Here is a 7,356-nt window from a genome sequence, read left to right as displayed (position 1 = left end):
CGCCGCCCGAGGCCGCCTTCGACCACACCGCCGCCGCCCGCCGCCTTCGACCACACCGCCGCCCGAGGCCGCCCCCTCGACCTCACAGCCGCCGCCCGAGGCCGTCGTCGACCTCACTGTCGCCTCCCTCGAGCTTGCCGCCGCCGCCCTCGACCTCACCGCCGCTGCCTGAGCCAGAGCCTGCTCTCGCCACCGACCGTAAGGCTATGCCTCTCCTGTCCCTACCCTCCTATTTCTCTCTGCTAGGGCAATTATATATATGTTGATACTGTGTTGATGTTCATATGAACCCTAGGTGTTCATATGAACCCTAGATTTTTTTAGGCAGTAGGCATTTTATAGCACTTAGGAAAAATGATTAGCAATTTTTTTAGGAAATTTGCTAGGGCAATTTTTATGAAAATTCCTAAACAGTAATTCCATTTAGCTTTAAACTAATAGAGGGTATATAAATAATAGTAGCATTTAGATTTAAATTAACAGAGGGTATAAACAAAAAACACTTAGCTATAAAAATATATTTTGACTACGGACCTGAATTTGTTCCAAATTTCATTCAAATGAAATTTGAATTATTTGGACTATGGACCTGAATATTTTTGAAGAAATTGGGTGTAGGTACTAAGGTCTTGCTGCGGAAATTCTGGTGAGGTCAAAAGGGTTAGAGAAAATGTAGTTCCTAGACTTTTAGCTTTACACAAAAAACAAAAGTATTGAGCTATAAATAAAAAACAGTAGCTATGGCATTTAGCTATAAACAAAAAACAGAATTGTTTTTCTTTTCAAAAAGTTGGTCAAACAGAACAGTAGCTATGGCATTTAGATATATGTCATTGATGTTCATTTGCATATTCCATTAGTGTTGATTATATATTTTCATTGAAGTGGTCATGTTATATGCAAATTCCTCAATAGTGTTTGCTCATGTTATATCTTTTCATTGAAGTTGTTCGATTGTGCCCAAATGGCTTTGTTGTTTCCAGGGAATGATGCTGAGTGGTGTATGTTTTGCCGGAATGTTGATTCATTTCTGTTCTGGCAAATTTCAGGTTCTCGATTTGTCCACTTTTTAGCAAAGGTCATGCCGAAATTTTCTGTGAATTTCGGCATGACTAGTGCTACAAACTAGGACATATCGAGTGCCCGGGATTTGCCGCACCAGGAAGGAGTCAACATTCCTGCAAAACAATAGTCCTTTTTATGTCATTATTCATTTTATTAGGTCTAGAATTAATTGACTAGATTTAATCATAGGAAACATGGCTAGCAACGATGAAGGACAGAGTTCTGGTGATTGCGACGACGTCTACCGGGCGGTAGACAAATATTTTAGCCTTACCGACGATCAACTGATGTTGTCGCTGGGCCCACCGGTGGCATTGGGGACTGAGACCGACACGCAGACCGGTGCTGAGACTGAGACCGGCGCTGAGATTCAGACCGGCATCGAGACTGGCGCTGAGACCGGTGCTGCCTCGGGGAGCGGAGCCGGTGTAAAACCGAAAGCAAAGAGGCAATGGGTTCCTAACAAACTCAGGACTACTAGACTGGTGGTCACGGAGGTGGACGACGGCAATTTTGAGCCAAAGGCGCCCGAGGAAGTGCGCGCGTGCTATGGCAATCAAATATGCTGCATCATACGGACAACCGCCACCATCAAGATGAGAAACTACAGAAGATAGAAAATATGAGGAGCTCCCTCCTAAAGAAGTATCACCAGATATTCTTGTTCCCGGGCTGGAATGAGAAGGATTATGAAGATCCAGATGAGGACCCGGCAATGAAGAAGATAAACAAACACGCCATGACCAAGTTTAGCGACGCGTTGGCCACCTGGAAAAATCGAGTGAAAGCGAAGATCAATGACGGGGAACCCTACTTCGAGATTGTAAAGGATAATCCGACAATCACGGAAGAGCGGTTTCAAATATTCAAGGAGGCTTGCGAGGCCGAAGCTGCCAAAAAAAAGTCTAAGTACATGAAGGGGCTTCAAAAGAGGAACATTGGGAGCCACCACCTCGGAAGCCGTGGTAATGACGGAAAGAGGTCCAAATGGGCTAAGGAGGACGCGGAAGCCGCGAGTCTAGGCATCCCAGACCCCTTGGCGGATTTCACCGTCCCGCAGGAGCGTGACGTCCTGAGGGACCAGCACCGTTGGGACCCAGTGAAGAAGGTTTACGAGACAACACCGGTCATTACGGAGTTCATGAGACTGCTGGTAATTTTAGTTTCTGATCAATTCGACTGCACACGTTAGTCATATTTGTAAACGATCCTTGTGCCTTTTGCAGAGAGAGCAGCACCGGATTGCGGCCGAAAGCGACTCGCCGTCTGAGGCATTGGTGAGGCCCAAGTGGGACACTCCATTCAACCGGGCGTTAAACATATTAAAACGATAACCGGTGGGTACTCGACCGTCGTATGGATGCGTGCACGGTGTCGGAGACGGCGCCACGTGGAAGAAGTACTACCCTGAGACCACGGAGGAGAGAAAGGAAAGACGGAGGTTAACTGAAGAAAACATCGACAAGAAGGTTGAGATTGCGGTTGAGAAGAAATCATCTCAGGTGGCAGCAACAACGGTAGCTGCCGCAAAACAGGCGATTGCAGATATGTCTACTTCCTTGGTGACGGTGTTTTCACTTGGACAAGGCAAATCCAGAAAAAAAAATGCAAAGGACTTTCCCCTTGCCGACTTCTTGGGAGCACCTGCTCCCGCACCTGCTCCCGTACCTGCTCCCGCACCGACTCCCGCACCTGCTCCCGCACCTGCTCTTGCACCGGCTCCCGCACCGGCTCCCGCACCGGACGTGCTCAGTGGTGCCTCCTCTTTGGCTGAGCTCGAGGCCCTCACAGTATCTGTCACACCGGCCCCCTTCAATATAAATGTATAATCTCCCATTTTCGTTGCCTTTCGGATGTCTCATGTCGCAGACTTTTCTTTGCAGGCCGACGAAACCCCGTGCACCATATTGTACACCATCGGCGAACAGAAGGTGGACGTGGGGAAGGCGACGATAATGGAGCCGAAGGAACCATTGTTCCACAGCCGGCCGATCCCCCCGAACGTCTTCAAGGTTTCCGTGGCCAGTGTCAAACCGGGCCACGAGAATTTGCCTCCTCTAATACCAGTGGGGGATGACGACGAGACCCCGCGGCGGCTTGGTGATTGTTGCAATGGGTGGGTCCTGTTGTGGCGAAAGTGTCTACTTCGTCTGGAGGCGGCCGGGAGCACACCCACGAGCACGCAGCCTCAGCAAGGTATGAACATCAACACCCCACCTACCCAATTAGTGTCGGGTGTCGGGTTGGGTGATAGCGGACGGGGTAAGGAGGAGGCTCCATTAGTCGCTGATGACGTTGCCATGGATGAGGATGAGGATGACGATGGCGCTGAACAGTATGTCTATACTGGCGCCTCCTCAGGGTTTGAGCGTCATGAGTCGGTGCCTGAATTACCGTCTCAACGTATTATTGACGACCTTCCGGTAGTAAAGAAGTCTAGGAAGAGAGCGAGAAAAGGCAAAAAAGTTGATTCTATGATCCAGCCGCCTCAGCAGCCTCGGCTTCAGGACCGTATAGATATCCCCGATGTGGATAAATGGCATATCCCCGGTCAACCAATCCTACCTGCAACAGCGCTACGGGCCAGATTCAGCGATCTAAGGAGACTTCATGACGATGTGCTGCGGGTAGAGAAAGGCCTCATCGCCTCGAAAGATCCAGGATACCCACTCTACGTGGTTAACGTTCCGCGGCAAATGTCGTACGTCGATAGCTTCCCTGTGGATAAGTTCTTCCTCCGATTCGATTACATATTCGACATGTTTCACGTGAAGAAGCTGGATTTTACGTTTGTCCGCCTTTATGCCTTGCACATGAACTACATCATTGGGGTTGAGCAGATACGTCATATCTGTGTCGCTGACCCGTACTACATGCACGAGAGCTTCTTGGGAGTCTGTGCAGAGCAGCGTGAATACGCGAGGGATTACATCGTCAGTTTCATGCTCGCCAATAAGGATAAGGAGACGATTCTCGTGCCTTATCATCCCGTGTAAGTCATCCGCGCTGCTATCCTTCCTTCGATTTCAATAATTCATTTGCATGGTGGAGGATAATTAATTTGAGGTGTACTTATTTTGCACAGCGGCGGGCGCGCCATCCTCATCATCGTTTACCCCTGATTCTCCCACGCTCTTTACTTGGACTCGTCGAAGAACATTCACAAAAAGGATTACACCCACATCAAAGATGTTCTCGACAGTGCTATGTTTTACTACCAAGCAAGGGGTGGAGAGGTTAAGGACAAGAAGAGAAGGGGCAGCAGGGTCGCCTTCAGCCATAAGACCGACTTCTGCTGCATCCAGCAACCGAACGATTCTCTTAATGATGGATCCTATGTCCTACACCACATGCTGGAGTACAGAGGGGATCACCAGAACCTTCACATGTCACCTAGATCTGGCGATGCCCATATTCTGCAATGGGCAAAGGACATAGGAGATATCGAGGATCATCGACTTCGAGCTGAGTTCTATAACATCCAGCGCGAACTTGCCCAAATCATCATGAAAGAGGTCGTCAGAAAAACAGGGATGTTCTACAGAGAAGGACAAATGTCGCGGGAAGACGTCCGAACATGGATAGCCTCTCAACGTCTCGACATGAAGCCTTTCACTAAGTTCGGGGACTATCTCCCTGAACTCGATGGATGGCATGGCATGTTGGAGTGATTGTCGATATATGACAATGTGCCTACTTAGTCCATACTTTCTGTATGACAAAACTTTGAGTTATGCGCAGTGAAACTTTATTTGTGATGTAATTAAACCGTCCTCCTCCTCGACTAGCGAAGATCACTCTAGTTAGGGCATTTTGGGTACGATGAACTTTGTTATTTATGCTTATGATATGTTGTTTCTATTTTTGTCAAGTCTGTCTCTTTCTGTTGCTCAACTATATATGTTGCATATCATCGACTCATGTGACGATGCAGGTGCATAGATCATCGATGGCGAAGAAGTGCTACGCCAGGAGTATATATACGATGAGTGGCCGGAGTGTCAGGCCCAGGTGTTGCCGGTTTCCGGTTTCCGAGCGACAGGCAGTAGTTAGTTTAGGTTCACGCTAATGCGAGAGAGGGATACGAACTCATGTACTCAAAGTGATAGCTCTTCTCGCGTATACCATTGTTTAGATGGATGACGATGTATTTGCAAGTAATCAAGGACTTGTATCGCTATTTTCTAGATGATGATGAGAGACCACTTTGTGTTGGATGATGATTATGATGAGACTATTTGTATGTATATGCTATAATTACATTCGTGGTCTCGCAGGCATTTGTATATGTATCATGATGACATTTCTATGTGCTAAAGATTCTTCTATAAAGCCTGTTCAAATACAAAACAAATATGCCAAAAAACAAAAAACATGTTAAATTAGCAGTAGTGAGTGTATAAGAGTTAGCAGCAGCGCGTCGCTGCAAAGGGCGCTAGAGCTACTAGCAGTAGCGAGCTCCCAATAACCGCACTGCTGCTACACTTGTGTAGCAGTAGCGCCGGTGACCACGCGCTACTGCTATATGTTAGCTGTAGCGCCTTATTAGTAGCGCCCCTCCCCGCGCTACTGATACACCTATAACCCGCGCTGCTGCTAGCCTTTTCCCTAGTAGTGGGGGCATGTGTTGACACCAGATTTTGGCACGGTCAAGAACTTAATTAATATGTCCTCAAATGAAGAAGTGATCTACATAAAGCAGTTCCGTGTTGTCGATATAAACATCTTTGAAGTTTGGGTCATCGCCATCCGATCTCATCTCGAAGGCCGAAGTTATGTTTGAAATACTGAGATTTTGTATTCAAAACACTATTCGGCTCATTACTCCCTCAAGACAGCCTCGTATGGAAAAATGATCTGCACGGATTGCCTTCGTCTCGTCGAAACTATCGATTTTGATATACAAATCGCTCCAATCCGAGTTCGTATGCAAAAATTAGAGCCATCGGAATGTAGCCCTGTCAGGAGGCGAAGTATGGCGCGCCCCACGAGACGCCATGTCTGATGGATAGCGCGAGGGACGGGTGTTTTGCATCACAGTCCGTTTTGCGCGAGCTATTTGACCCTCAAGATGACCTCTGATAAAAAATCGTTCAACATTAAAGTTTTTCGTCTCGTCGAAACGGTCAAGATTGCTTTTGGACTCGTTTTCATCTGAGGTCGTTTACTGCCTCAAACATGACTCACAAGGTGCAGCCAGGTTGTAAATCGAACAGTTTTGGAAAGTTCGGATAAGACCAATCCGAATTTGATTAGGGTTTTGGACGTGAATCCAAGCCTTTTCCTTGCATGGGAAGTCCAGCCGCCTCTTATATACCTAAGGGGTGACGGCCGATTGAACAACACACAATCGATCAATCAATCTACTACTTTTTCGTGTTCATCTACTTTTATCTCTCCCCTTGTATCTTTTTTCTCGTTCTTCGTCGTTCTTTAAGATTGGAGGCTGCGAATCCACGAGGCTCTAGGGGCGGTAAGGCCGACCTCGAGCAGCCAATCGTCGCCGCGATCCCTGACGGGGTCCCTCCCGGGCGAGCGGGGCGTCTGATCCCAAAAGCGCCGGCTTGCTGTCTTGCGTATTGCGCTGGAAGTCGGCCTCCCGCGGTGTGAGTTGCGGAGCATCTCCCTCGGTGCCGCGGGTACACATCGACGTGTTTGTGTGACGCGTTCTAGCGTCAACAGGTAGTTGTGCCTCTGATCACGTATGGGCTGCCCATGGCAATGATCTACTCATCGGAAACAAGAGGATGGACTTTCATTCAGGATCAGCCCGATGATCTCAGAACACATTATTGGCTCGGTGATCCAAAAGGCTCCTTCGTCCTAAATGGAACCATTCATCATTTGTCTAATTATTGGTCAGTAGTCACAGTGGACATCGAGGGGAATGCTTGGAGGCGAATTACATTACCACCCGCGATGGCAAATAGCTATGGTGAACCTTCCATTGGGCAGTCTCAGGGACGCTTATATGCTTGGCGTATGGACAATAGAAATGGTTGCCAACTCTCTGTTTGGGTTCTTGAGAGTTATGATAGTAAACAGTGGACCCTAAGGTGTACTGTTAACTGCTTGGAACTGTTTGGAAGCGATTGTCGGAAAGATGAGCTCTACCGAATGTTTGCAATTCATCCAGAATGTGATTTGATTTTCCTTACTGACAGTAAGGAGAAGGTATTGTCCTACGACATGAATAATGAACAAGTGCATGTTATCTGTGCTTCTGGGGATTTTCGGGAAGGTTTACCTTACACTCCCTGTTTTGCTGAATGGAAAACATATGGTCTCTAA

At 47.7% G+C, this 7,356-nt stretch overlaps 1 pseudogene; it reads left to right on the top strand.

The window, feature by feature from the left end:
- Positions 1-7,356, top strand: part of LOC119350852 — a 26,504-nt pseudogene extending 19,148 nt beyond the window's left edge.

Source organism: Triticum dicoccoides, chromosome 1B (genome assembly GCF_002162155.2).
Source record: "Triticum dicoccoides isolate Atlit2015 ecotype Zavitan chromosome 1B, WEW_v2.0, whole genome shotgun sequence".
Classification (NCBI taxonomy): domain Eukaryota; kingdom Viridiplantae; phylum Streptophyta; class Magnoliopsida; order Poales; family Poaceae; genus Triticum; species Triticum dicoccoides.
Note: the sequence above shows the minus strand (reverse complement) of the source record. Positions and strands in the feature narration are given on the sequence as shown.